At 36.4% G+C, this 14,867-nt stretch overlaps 1 protein-coding gene across 2 annotated transcripts in view; it reads left to right on the top strand.

Moving 5' to 3' along the window:
- Positions 1–14,867, top strand: part of LOC306853937 (Golgi SNAP receptor complex member 1) — a 37,178-nt gene that overhangs the window by 15,158 nt on the left and 7,153 nt on the right. The window lies entirely within an intron of this gene.

Here is a 14,867-nt window from a genome sequence, read left to right as displayed (position 1 = left end):
AGTAGAAGCAACATTACTGAGAGAGAGGGAACCGGTGTTCAGCCGTACATATGGAGTCAAATGCACTGAAAGTGGGACGAAACAGCGTAATGTTACAGAGCTCGCGCCACGCTGACCTGTCACCATCATCGCGGATCAATGGACCAAGCAGCGACCGTGCTGCTGAACAAATCTTGCGCTATGAACAGCACAAACTAATCTCACAAATCTCTCATAACTCGTCCTCAGCAGCTCAGATGTTGGGAGAAAATTAAGACTCTTATGTTCAGTCTTGCATCCAAACACAGAGCTTGGGATTGCTTGTGAGACATTGTTGATGTTACAGCTGCTCGAGCGTGGAGAAAATGAAGGACAGCGTAACTGCGGTCAATCAACCCCCATGGCCCGGCCATCCGAAATATGACGTCACACTGCGGTGAGAGTCAAAACGGCAGGCCTAGTGAGACTGACTTGGTTTAAAGGGGATTTAAAAAATGACAAGTGGGTGGATTTTTATCATTGTAGGGTGGTTGTGTTCACACACTGCCAACACACATTTATGTCCAAACACCATGTAAAAGTGGATTTTGCGTAATAGGTGCCCTTCAAGTTATAAAAACTTTATTGTGTAAAGCCATATATTTGTATATTTTACCATTCAAAAGTCTTTCTATTCATCAAAAAATCACAGTTGAATGTATTACTGTTTCCACAAATGTTAAGCAACACAATTGTTTTCAACATTGATGATAATAAAAATCTGAAGGATCATGTGACATTGAAGACTAGAGTAACGGCTGCTTTGCCATTACAGGAATACAGTATACTTAAAAATATATTACAATAGAAAACAGAGAACTTTCAGAAACCTAATTTTAATGATTTTAATGACCACAAACCTTTAAATGGTATATGAATATTTTGCGAAATATTGCAAACTATTAGGTGAAATATAAAGTATATTGTTTTTATACAATATACTCTTAATGTGCAATGACTATAAAAGAACAGGATTTTTTTGTTTTTTGAAGTCCCTGTAGGGCTAATAAATTGGAAAAATACTTGTGGAACCAAAAAAATGGGCGGTTACTGTTTTGCTGTATAGAGCCTGTTCAGATTCAGAGACTTGCAGTGGTAATTGGCACAGTTGAGACCGTAAGCTGGCTGAATGCTGAGTGTGTATGTGTGCCTCTATCTGCCTGCAGTCCTGGCCACATGCCCACTTTGTTTCTCAGCATCAGTGTGCCTTTACTTCTCTCCGCTCAGTGCCTCACACCAGAGTCTGCTGGGGGGCAGACACAGGCCATAGACACTTCATTTACTCTGTTAACATTTGCACTACTCTGTCTTATCTTTCTTTTTCTATTTTAGGAACTGTGTTAACTATATCGTACATTTATCTATGATAGAATATGATCCAGAATATCATACCAGTAGTATTATTGACATACTGTACATACTGCTGCAAGATCACAAGAGCTGTGTATGTACGATTTGGGCTGTGGCTGTCTCTTCATTTTCCTTTCACATCCTTCTCGGCTCTCATAAAGGAAGTAATCTTTGGTGTTATTGCTTGAGCCCATTCCAGTGTAAACCGTAATTGAAGTTGATGCCATCAGGAATGCCATTTAAAGACATTAACAGCTATGACAGTCTGACTCATAGATTACATTGAGCACTCAGAGAAAACAGGGAGGGAGATTATGGAAACGCATTGCAGACAACTACTCAGGCAAATAAGGGAAGATCCGACGAGAAAAAAGCAAGCAATAATACAATGCTATCTTGTTACAGGAAATATGGCTGTTCTAAAGAGCTTTTTTACATTTCTCAAAATGTTTTTTGTTCTATTTCTATTTCGCTCCTGTATAAGACTTACAATCATTACGTATCCTGCTGAAAGTAGGCCTAAATAACTTGGGACCTTATGACCTGAAGACTAAAACTGGTTCTTATCATGCCGCTTCAATTGTGATGCTCACACATTTGGAAGGTTCTATAAAAAAGAAACCTTATCAGATTATATTATAGAGAATAATCCTACAGGAGGCATGGCAGGACTTTTGTTCATCAGTAGTCTTGTCTGATATGTTGTATATGACGGGAACGCTGCTTTCAAAGAGCATGAAGAGCAAGCATCTCTAGATCATTATACATTTACTGGAGATGTCTGGCCATATTAGTGCTGTTTGTATCCAAAGCAGACTTAAAACAATTACACAGGTCAGCTCCTCTTATTCACAGCTGGTTGAAAATACACAGGCTTTAATGTCTTGGTTGATCCAGGAATATCTTAACATTCATCTCTTCCTTTTAGAAAGATAGGAGAGTAGTATGTGTACAAACAGTTTTTATGTTCTGTAAAGTATGTAATTTTAAAACGCAATGCATTAAGTGTGTGTAAAAATATCCTACAGATATAGATTTATTTTATTTACAGAAATTTACAAATGAAGCACATACATGCTGTGATACCTATTGGTTCTGCAGTTTCCCCAGCTGTAGCTTTATTTGCAGTTTGTCACGTCCCTCATACTTTCTTTGCATAGCACTAAATCTGAAGTGCTGAGCACATTTCTTTCTTGGGACACGAGCACAGGGCAAGCAGGGAGGCTTGATTTTCACTCACAGCTCTGTATGTGTGTGTGGAGACAGAAGGACTCTGCAGTTATGCCTGTGTGAGTTTTGGCCCGTCTCCACTCATATCAGATGCAGCTAGCAGGTTAATGAGAGTCTTTGAAAGTCATATTCAGAATTTGATTAGCATATGGCTTGGTAAACTTTTTAACATGAAATGCCATTTTTTAATTTATATTAGTAAGTGAAGTGCCATTTTTAATTTATATTAGCACTTTGCCTATTATTATGCTGTATACAATATATTACAGTATATTTAAAATATAGTGGGGTGTTATGTAGGTTGTTTTGAAAGCAAAAAGCAGATTGAAGTGGTTCGATCAAGTTTTTACTTGCATTTGGTACATATGAAGTGTTAATTATGGGCCCTGATTTGACCATTTCTAAGATAAGCAGTGAGGGCAGACCGTATTAACCCTATGAAGCCTACTGTATCATATTTGGTATGCAAAATTATCAACATGGTCAACTTTTTTATATTGATAGTAATATTTGACAATGAGCGCTTACCAGACTGATGCAGTTTAGTTTTACTTCCATACAGCACTTTTTTTTTTTTTTTTTTTTTTTTTTTTTTTTGGAAAAATCATGTTCAAATATTTGTAACAAATAGCCTAAGTTGTCTGTTATACTGTTCAAAAGTTGTCATGGATTTACATTGCGTGCTGTCAGAATTTCTTCTTGTAAATATCAGAAATGCACCAAATTTTATTTTTTATTTGCGGCAGCAGGATTAATTTTCAATGAGCCAAAAAGAATGCACGTCACACCTCTGTTTATCAATTTGCACTGGCTACCAATAGCTGCTCGTATAAAATTTAAGGCATTGATGTTTGCCTACGAATCCATTGCTGTCTCTGCACCCCTTTACCTAAATTCATTACTTCAGACTTATCCTCTATACATCCTCTAGAAACTTGCATTCTGCAAGTGAACATCACTTTATTGTGCCATCCCAAAGAGGCACAAAATCACTTTCGCTGACTTTTAAATGAAATGTTCCCTCCTGCTGGAATGGAATCTTCAAGAATCGGCTAAAAACACATCTCTTCCATCTATATTTGACCCTCTAACTCTAGCACTCTCTCTTCTAATTCTAAAAAAATATATATGCTAAGTCTAGCTTTTCTAATCTTTTTCTGTTCTTTCGGTTTTCTTTTTATTTATTATATAATAAAAATAAAAAAACCTTGCTATGTTTACTGCGTTCAGCTAACGGAGAGTTGTTATAGCACTTGCATATCATTGCTCTTTTCTTGATTTTGATTGCTTCCATTGTTCTCATTGTAAGTCGCTTTGGATAAAAGCGTCTGCTAAATAACTAAATGTAAATAAAAATAAAAATTAGTAACACTTCTTTTTTAGGATCCTTGTTGCACTTGTTGTATGCGCTCACTATACTGTAGTAATAACAGTAAATTATGCATGCTCACAAGCAACTAACTCTAAACCAAACCCTTGTACGAACCATATAAGTGCATTTTGTTAATTACTCGGTACTTAAATTTGTGTAATTACATTGTAACAACAGTGTAATTACACTAACAAGGACACCTTATACTGAAACCTAAAATTCTTAACAAAATGCTCCTCTTTCTTTGTTTTGGATTTGTGTGCAAGAATTTATGCTTCTGTATGCCCCCCATTGGTTGCTGATACATTCTCTGCTGACATCATAAAACTTTTAAATACAATTACATTATGCCTTGGAATCCCTTGATTCCATTTTTAAAGCTGTTATCATATTGTAGGAAATTGTTATTGTACTTAAGGTGGACACTTGGGATCAGAGCATTATAGGTTTCCAAGATGTTCATTTATTTATTGCATTGGAAATGCATTTGAATTGTGCCCGTACAGCAAAAGACTCTCTCGCTATCTCTCTGGATGTGGGGATTCAGTATGGCGACTTTCCCATCAAAAACAATGAAACGGATCAAAGTACAAATGATAAAATTAGTTTAGCAAAAAGCAAATGACCTTGAGTTTAAATTTCTGCTACACTCATCATGGTGCGACTGGAACGAAGCACACCATTAAATGAGAAACTTGTGCCAAAAGCTTTTGTAGTTCCATTATCAAGCCCAAAGTGTTTTTCTCACTAGCTCTCTGTGGTGTTGGGAGACAGAATTCAAACGTCATTGGAAAGTTATGGCCAGATTAGGCTAGACGAGCTGAACAACTATTGTTTTTCTGGCCAATGAGCTCTCTCTTCTAGCTCATTATAATACTAACATGTTACCTATATCAAAGGTAACATCTCCACCTGTGGTTCCATGAATGAAGGATCCAGCAGATGGAGCTCACCCGCCTGGGGCTCAGACGTCTCTCACATTCTCCTTCTGTCAGCTCTGTGGAGCTGGGGTATAAATCTTGCCTCGCATAGGTCGGCCAATAACAATGAGGTGGATTTTCTGATGAGACCGCAATATTCCTCTCTGTGCCAGCTTCAGGAAAAAAAGAGCAAAACTGCATTATTTCCAAAAATTATTTCCTAATTTTAAACCCATGTTAAATGTCCATGTGCTAGCTTTGGTTTTTAAAGCAGCTCTTTAGAGGACGGGACTTCCCACCTCTTCCATGGCTTAAAATTGACTGCATGGCAGCAGCTGTCAGGTGGAGCATGTGGTATCCATGTTGGGAGTGGGAATCTATAGGCACCTCACGATCTGATTCTGGGAGTCACGATCCGATTCCAAAACGATTCTTGATCTACATTTTTAGATGTAAAAATGTAGATCAAGTTACAATTAATACTTCTGCTGTGCAAATGCATCTTTACAACTTTACATTTGAACCAAAATTGCAGTTTCTATGCTTTTTGTTTATAGTTGGAATCTCTGTATGTCAGTAATGCCATCTTAAAAATAGGGTTGTGAATCTTCACTGGTTTCACGATTCAGTTAAATTACGATTATCATCATCAACTCAATATCACGATGCGTCACACTCTCAGTTTTCAATATTACTGCACATGGCTACATTTTCATATAAATTGTATATCAAATTTATTTTGTGTAAAATGTACTTTATATTTTTATGTAAGCAGGCTACTTTTTAAAACAATTACTTATTTAAAATAAGTGTTCTTTAAGCATCCGAAAGTTTACAGACAATAGTTATTGGTTTTTCTTTTTTCCTCAGCATTATTGCCGTTTGATTATTACTGATGAGATCATAGAGTGGCAGCTTTAACAGGCTGCATTCAGACTAATGCACAGATCTATTTCGATATATCAGATGTTTTGTCCTGCTTTGGAAAATATAACAGACTGTGTGTACATCAATTTCGTATAAAAGTATTTGAAAATGCAAGCGCATTTAACCACAGCCGCAATCGAGCTTCAGGACAAACAAACACAAAGCGCACGTGAAAGTCTGTCAGTGCGCGAGTTTCGTACATCTAATAGTACTGCATTCCAAACAGCATAAATGAAAGCATATCTGAAGTAAAACATGGCGGGTGGAAGCACACACTGTCAAGCAATGTGCACGTGTCTCACAGCGCAAATTCTGTGCAATGAAACCCGCCACATTTCTTACGCACACACGTGCCATATGCGGGGGAAAAAACCAAGCTCAGTGTGTCCAAACTTTACTGATGTTGACAGATTGTTTCAGAGTTTTAGTACCAGAAGCATACTGCATTTAGTTGCACTTGATGCATTCTAGTGAGAACCAAACTTGTTCTTCTTAGCTGTAAGTAAAACGTTTTGCAGAAAACATTGAGGCTGAAGTTGACTAAGACAGTGAGAGGTAAAGGAAGAATGGTTTTAAATTACCTTTATGCTAATGTACCCATTAATGACTGCAGAAAACAAGATTTAGGGATAGTTTTCTCCACCAGCGTAGCTTTTACTACACCAGTGTAGTAAATCCTTCAACTAAATCCAGGGCTTGTCTCAGCCTACAAAAACACAGCAAGAATTAGACCTTGATGCCCCTCCCAGATGCAGCAATGCACGTTTTATAGCGGAAGCTTGGTGACAGATGGGTAAAACCAACACGGTCACCCCATGTCAGCTGTCCACGGCTCCATACAGGTGTGCTGTATGTGTGTTCCGATAGAGACATCTTCCAGCCTATTTAAATAAACTAATTAAAACGTTAGATTTGGAGTTTAGTACCATCCATTCAGTTTGAACTTCACTTCAAATAATAATAATATATTTCAACCAACAGTAACTTATTTTGCTTTTTAATAAATGCAGAATTTCTTACATTTTTGAGTGATGACACAAAAATGGATCATTAATCTAGAGTTTTGAATACATTTCTAAAAATTACAGTTTGAACTGCTTCACAGAAATGAACTGTACATACTTGTGTCTGAAGTTTAAGTAAAAAAATTTAAATATTTTTCGCATTCACATATTTGCTAGACAAATATTTTTTTTTAATATGCAATATTTTGGCAAGCAGTAAATTAAGTATTGTTGTTGTTTTTTTTTCATGAATAGAAGGTCCTACATGTAGTCTGTGTTTAAGCTTAGACTGTTATTTATGCGCATTTCTGAGATAAATTTACATATATCAGATACATCAATATATGATGCCTGAACCCATTAAGCAACTCAGGAAATGGCTTACCCTGAAAGGCTGTGTGTCAGTCCAGTAATAGCCGTGTGCTGCATGTGTTTGCATAAATTAATGTTGAATAGATTGAAAGATTCATTTAGATTAATTTATTTAGTTTTAGCTTAAAGGTTTGCATTTTTCTTGGACAATTGGATATTAGCTCAGTTTAGAATGCAAGGCTGATTTAATGTTTACCATATCAGTGAAGTTCTTGTCATTATGTACAGCTGAGCACGTCATTTCGTTTTATTGTAAACGGGGGCTTTTCTCAGGCATAGTCATATCAAGAGGTCAGATTCATTCATACTTCATGGAGACAATGATCTAATGACTTCACTGCTTTGTTTTGCTTTTTGTCTTTTTTCTGAAACATTCAGTATCAATCCTAATTGGTGAATAAAATACTGAGCACATTGTTTGCTTTGAGCCCTTCTTGAAACACAAGCCTCAAGGGGGCTATGGGGTATGACACACATTTCTGTGTGTGTCTGTAAGGGTTGGTTATTGGGCCCTGTGGAATAGGACCATACACCAAGCCATTTATACATCTCTTGTGTATTTCTCAGGTGAAGGGGGGATGTTGTGGGTAAAGCATTTCTAATCAACGCTATTCAGGGTAGGGGTTGTGTTTTTCAGGGCCAATACCGATTATTACAGACCAAGTAGACCGATAACCGATAAATTAATGTCAAAATTAAGAATAACAAGGGCTCTGACACACACTGCCTTCCCTAGTGTTGGGAATCCATCCATCTACAATAAGAGTAATATAAAGAGAGAGTTAAAAGTGGGGCCACTGTATGCTTCATGATTAAGCCTATGAATACTAAATACTACAGCTAAACAGCTTGGGGAAATGTAAGTATTTGGCTTCAATAATTTACATGTTAGAAATGTATGTGTAATAGCATAACCTCTCATAATTCTTCATTAATTATTTTCTGATGACTAAATCATAACCTACAAGAGGTGACTATTCAATTCATCATCTAATGCACATCAGTTGATTAACTTAAAAAGCACAATGTATATAATAAGTGTAAATAATTTAATTGTCCTTATAGCGCCATTGTAGAAGTATGATATGACGATCGTTTTACTCAAATGAAATGGTCAAATGCTCATGAAGTAACTCTCAAGAGTAGTTCTGGGGATGTTGTTCATGTATTTATGTCCTCATTAGTGAGACGGCAGATGCTGAAAATACCACGAGCGTCGCGCACTTCAGTGTGTGTGTGTGTGGTAATCAAAACTGAGCGTCTGTGCCATTCACAAACAGAGACATGCCGAACATGCAGAATTCATATGTAAATAGTCTTTTTGCAGCTTAATGTTTACAGATAGTCGATGTACTGACCTACTTTTGATTACTTTATTTCTGACCAACTTTTGATTAATTCATCCAAACTTTGACAAATTCTGTGACTCTGCGTTATACAGTAAGTTCCATTTACAGTGCCCTCCATTAGTATTGGCATAGCAGGGCTCGCAAAATTTCTAAATCCCTGGTAGCCCTTCGTGCAGGTACTCTTCAGATTTTGGTAGCCCGAAAATTAATTTAACTAGCCCAAATAAAATAAAGACCATAAATGTCAATCAAAAAAATTTTCAATACACACATATCAACGAATATCAAGGAAAGAGTTTTATTTTACTATTTACAAGGTATTTGCAGAATTCTTAAATCTATTTAAGGCAATTTGAATAATTATTTCTTATACCATTTAACATTTAAAACGGTCTAAGGCCTTAAAAACTCTTCAATTTAGTTGTATCAAATTTAAGGACCCGTGGGAGCAATGTTCCCTCTAATTTTATTTCTTGCTGAGCAAAACTTTTCTCTATCGGGCGGACATTTCGGGCACCTGAGCAAAAGCATTCTTTATACCAGACCTGTACAGCACGCACAAAAAAAAAGTGTGTAACTTTTTAACTTTAATGTGCTATTTATATTTGATTTGACCCTTGATGTAACTAAATGATGCACATTTTAGGTTACATGAGAAAACATTTTTACTGTACAATACACTGCAGTTCAAAAGTTTGGATCAATAAAGTTTTTTTAAAGAAGTTTCTTTTGCTCAAAGGCTGTATCTATTTGATAAAAAATTCTGAATATTATTTCACAAAATAATATTGTGAAATATTATTGCAATTTAAAATAAATCTATTTTAATATACTTTAAAATTTAATTAATTCCTGTGAAGCAAAGCAGTATTTTCAGAGTCACATGATCCTTTAGAAATCATTCTAATATGCTGATTTTTAGTCAATGTTGGAAACAGTTGTACCGCTTTTTATATATATATATATATATAAAAGTCTTCATCCTGGTTTGTGTGTGTTATCATCGAATGCAAGATTCAGAATGCAGAAGTAATGGATATAACTGATACGACACATTCCCTGCTTTTAATATCTGAAGAATTAATGCAACAGGACACAGCTGATCACTTATAAAGACCTGTGAGGCAACTGTTCCAATACTTATGCTCATATCAGATAGAGGGATGAAACTCTAAAAGTGCTGAACTTCTTAGCTGGTAAAACATGTATGTGTTGAAACGGCTAATAATAAAATGTGACATTCTGTAGTTTTGTCTCATATTCATCTTTTAATCATATTTGTAAATGTCTTGACTCCACAGCCAACAGAGCAATTTTGTCTTTACTGTTCCAATACTTTTGGAGGGCACTGTATGTGAATGGATTCCGTCTGCGTTTTCCTCATCGTGGAAACCATAAATGGATAATATTGAGGTGTTTCGCAACTTCAGTGTAGTGGATTGTGATTTATTGCAACTTGAGCAATGTCTGCTGCTGCCTTTGAGAGACAACTGATGCGTGATGAAGCAGCACCAGTTAGCAAGCCCTTTTGGTGTGAGTACCTTTAGTCTTCCACTTTGCTTAGTCGGACTCATGACTCCCAACAAATCAGGTGGGTGGAGACTGCTCTAGGCCACAGAGTGGTGAGTTCCGACAGGCTGCATCAGAGCCAAATAGCGCGTTTCCAAATTAATTTTATCGGCACACTGGTTTTTGAAAATGTGCGACACCAATAATCAAAAAATAATCGGTCGACCCCTAGTTCAGGGTATGATTCCTGGGGTGAATAGTGAATCACTTTAAATTAGTATTTGGAATATACATTTCCGTGCAAAAGGTTTGTTGTTGTTGTTTTTTTAAAGAAATGTATATTCTTATTTAGCTAATACATTGTAAATTTATCAAAGATGACTGTAAAGACATTTATAATGTTACACAGGATTTCTATTTCAAATAAATGCTGTTCTTTTAAACTTCAAAGAATCTTGATGTTTCATGGTTACCAAAAAAATATTAAACACACAGGATCATGATTCATGTGACACGAAGATTGGAGTAAATGCTGCTGAAAATTCAACTATGGCATTACAGGAATAACCACATTTGATAAAGTGTTAGGAATAATGTACATCTGGTTTTTATCGCAGAATAACCTTCAACAGGGTGATCAGCTCACTGATCACTGATGTTATTAGCTCACTGAACGCAAAGCTTCCGTGAAGAAAACAGGCGTTAGCAAGCAGCTTTTAGCCAAGACAAATTAACAAATTGAAATTAGACAAACATTTAAGAAAGATGGTACAACCATACCACTTATTACACAGCTTTTAACCACATAAATAATTATAGGAAAAAGAGGTATTGATTTAAGATGAAAATTAGTATTATTTTATAATCCATTATGGTGTTCAAAGCAATCATCATATAGCAAGGAGATGAACACAGCAGCAAGCAATATTCAGGGCTGGATTGGTAATCGGGAATACCGGGCATTTTCCCGGTGGGCTGACAGATTTTTTATTTATTTTTTGCCAAGGACCATCACGCAGGGACAGCGAGCAGCCAGTGGCCTATTGGTTCGTCTCCTGTATTGACAGCGTAAACCACACATCACAATGCGCTATAGACGGAGCGAAGTATTTTGCTCCGCCTATATAAAGATCGCTTGACCCCAACTTCTTCCTCGTCGGCTTTTCCCACGTTTCACAGCTGCTTTATCAAGAATAGGCTTCCTCTGCGGTGAGTGATGCGGGCCAAAGAGCCAGGCAGGAGGAGGAGAGTAGTTGAATCGGTAAAGTGCTTGATAGGGACTCGGTGCGGAGGCAGGCATCTAACCTATTCTAATGTGTGCGCGCGCCATGAGTGTGAAATATGCAAACACTTTTTAATAAAACGTAAATTCGTCCACCGCAATTTTTTTATTATTTTTTATTTTTTTGTCAAGTGTGTTCATAGAGGTTTCCATGGGCCAGTGCGAATTAATCTAGATTTAAATTTGAAAAGACACGATATTGTCGGACCTGACGTTTTATTCTTGTTCAAAACTTGGTGAGCAGAACTAGATGCAATGATACATATCTACACTACCAGTCAAAAGTTTTTGAACAGTAAGATTTTGAATGTTTTTTTTTAAAGAATTATTTTCTGCTCACCAAGCCTGCATTTATTTGATCCAAAATAGGAAAAGCAGTAATATTGTGAAATATTTTTACTATTTAAAATAACTGCTTTCAATTTGAATATATTTTAAACTGTAATTTATTTCTGTGATCAAAGCTGAATTTTTCAGCATCATTACTCCAGTCTTCAGTGCCACACGATCCCTCAGAAATCATTCTAATATGCTGGTTTGCTGCTTGAGAAACATTTAGTAGTATTAATACTATTTAAAACAGTCGAGTACATTTTCTTTGAATAGAAAGATCTAAAGATCAGCGTTTATCTGAAATAAAAAGCTTTTTTAACATTATACACTATACCATTCAAAAGCTTGGAGTCAATATAATTTTTTAGTTTTTTGGGAAAGAAATTATAGAAATTAATACTTTTATTTAGCAAGGATGCTTTAAATTGATCAAAAATGACGATAAAGACATTTGTAATGTTACAAAAGATTTCTATTTCAGATAAATGCTGTTCTTCTGAACTTTCTATTCATCAAAGAAACCTGAAAAAAAATATACTCAGCTGTTTTCAACATAATAATCAGAAATGCTTCTTGAGCAGCAAATCAGAATATTTGAATGATTTCTGAACGATCATGTGACGAAGTGACATACATACTGCCAAGTATGGTGACCCATACTCAGAATTCGTGCTCTGCATTTAACCCATCCAACGTGCACACACCCAGCAGTGAACACACACACACCGTGAACACACACCCGGAGCAGTGGGCAGCTATTTATGCTGCGGCGCCCGGGGAGCAGTTGGGGGTTCGGTGCCTTGCTCAAGGGCACCTCAGTCGTGGTATTGAGGGTGGAGAGTGGTATGTGACTGGAGTAATGATGCTGAAAATTCAGCTTTGAAATCACAGGAATAAATTACATTTTAAAATATATTCAAATAGAAAACAGTTATTTTAAATGGTCTAATTTAAAAAAAAATCACAATATTACTGCTTTTGCTGTATTTTGGATCAAATAAATGCAGGCTTGGTGAGCAGAAGAGAATTCTTTAAATATATTTAAAAATCTTACGGTTCAAAAACTTTTGACTGGTAGTGTAAATCATATATATATATATATATATATGAGACACATACACACACATACATAATGGTGTTAAAGAATACTTTATGGGTATAATGGGTAAAAAAAATTGACATTTTGGGGCGTAATTTCGACATTTTCACGGTGTTGTTTTACAGGACCATTTTTGTGGCCAGCGGTTTAGACATTAATGGCTGTGTGTTGAGTTATTTTGAGGGGACAGCAAATTTACACTGTTATACAAGCTGTACACTCACTACTTTACATTGTAGCAAAGTGTCATTTCTTCAGTGTTGTCACATGAAAAGATATAATAAAATATTTACAAAAATGTGAGGGGTGTACCCACTTCTGTGAGATACTGTATATGTATGTATATGTTTGTGTATATGTGTGGTGGTGGGCTGCTTGGACCAAAAAATGCCAGGGCCGATTTTTTTCCCAGTCCAGCCATGGCAATACACTACTATTAATACTGAAGTCCTCCAATTGAATTTTTAATACAATTATTAATTATAACAAGATGGCAGCAGCTGCTTTTATATAAAAACAAGAGAGAGCGATATACCTGGATGAGCAGTATGTTATTCAGTGTTGCTACTGACAAATGGTTGTTATCCGGAAGACTGACCAATCATAATCAAGAATTCCAGAGAGCTGTGTAATAGTTTAACATAAAAAAAGTTATTTTAAATTATAATGCCATTTCACAATGCATCCTTTGTGAGCATATAAGACTTTCAAAAGTAAATGTATCTTATTGACCCCAAACTTTTGAATGGTAGTGTATAACTTCTAAACCTCCATATCAACAATTTATTAAACAATTGGACTTTCATGTGCATAATAAAATACTCCCTGTAGTCCAGATGTGTATGCCAGCAACCCGAGCTCAGCCGAAAGCTTTACAAACCTAAATTGTATCACAGTAATTTTCATATTGGCAGTCATGTGTGGTACTAGCTAATGTAATTGAACTAATAGCCCTGCTGTTGAGGTCGAAATGGATGAGGCTTAATGGGAAGATAGAGTATATTTGCTAGAAGTTTTTGCATTGACCTCTCGCTAACTTTCTCACTAGCTGATTTATTTCCTTTGAATTTAATTTTTGGTGTAGGAAACCAGGTTGATATGTCTGATGCCGTTGATGTAGATTAATGAGGTTTAAGGAAGCCTTATTAATTATTTATCAAGATAAAATGCAGATGATGGTAAAGGAACCGGTTTAATTGAGTCTCACAGGATGCTAAATATTTGCCCCGCTAATTGCAAACTAAACTTTGCAAAATCAGCATCATTAGTGCCCACTGGGACAATTTATTATGATTAGTCTAGCCGAAAACTAGGATACTTTGTCTTTGCCAATTCAGTGTTTTGGCTTCTTGATCAAAGTCATAAGCTCTTAAGTTGACAGCCATTTGACAGAGCAGAGCTTTTTCGCATCAATTTTGCTGCATCTTTCCTTTCTTCAAAGCATTTATAAGCAGGAGCCAAGATACATGTTCATGGGCCTATGAAGACAGAGACCTGTTCTGCAGTAGTGTGGCTGAACAGCATGAGGACCATTAGACTCTATTCTCCCAGCTGCTGTTTGTGTGTGCCAGATTTCTCTCGCCGCTCTGACAAACCATGCAGGCGTCGGAAGGAGAATTTGCAATCTTATTTTTGCTCGTGTAATCAAAATTGGAGCTCTCTTTCACACCGAAAACCATTTGTCTGGGAATTGAGGACTTTCTTTCCCCTGAGGTCTCTCTGGCCCTGAGACTTTGTCATCTAAATTGACGGAGGATGTGATTTTGATCCACCATAGAATTTCATTCCCACCCTGCAGGCCTGCATCTCTTTTTCGGGAAGAAAAATGGCCATGGTGTAGGAATGAGACATTCCAGTATAGACAGGAATGCAAAATTAAAGTATTGTTCCTGAAAGATGATTTAATTCACACATAAGAGAATTGTCTTTTCTGAGCAACAACTCCAGTGACGATCTGTGAATCTATTTGTTTCCCACACCATTTGCAATCAGTATCGTCTGTTAAGTCTCGAATGGGATGTTATTTACTCATTGTGCTGCTAAGGTGTGAATTTCTAAAGCAGAATTGTTCGTAGTTTCGTTTTGTATATGTGATGTACATT

This window comes from Barbus barbus, assembly GCF_936440315.1.
Source record: "Barbus barbus genome assembly, chromosome: 34".
Lineage (NCBI taxonomy): Eukaryota > Metazoa > Chordata > Actinopteri > Cypriniformes > Cyprinidae > Barbus > Barbus barbus.
Note: the sequence above shows the minus strand (reverse complement) of the source record. Positions and strands in the feature narration are given on the sequence as shown.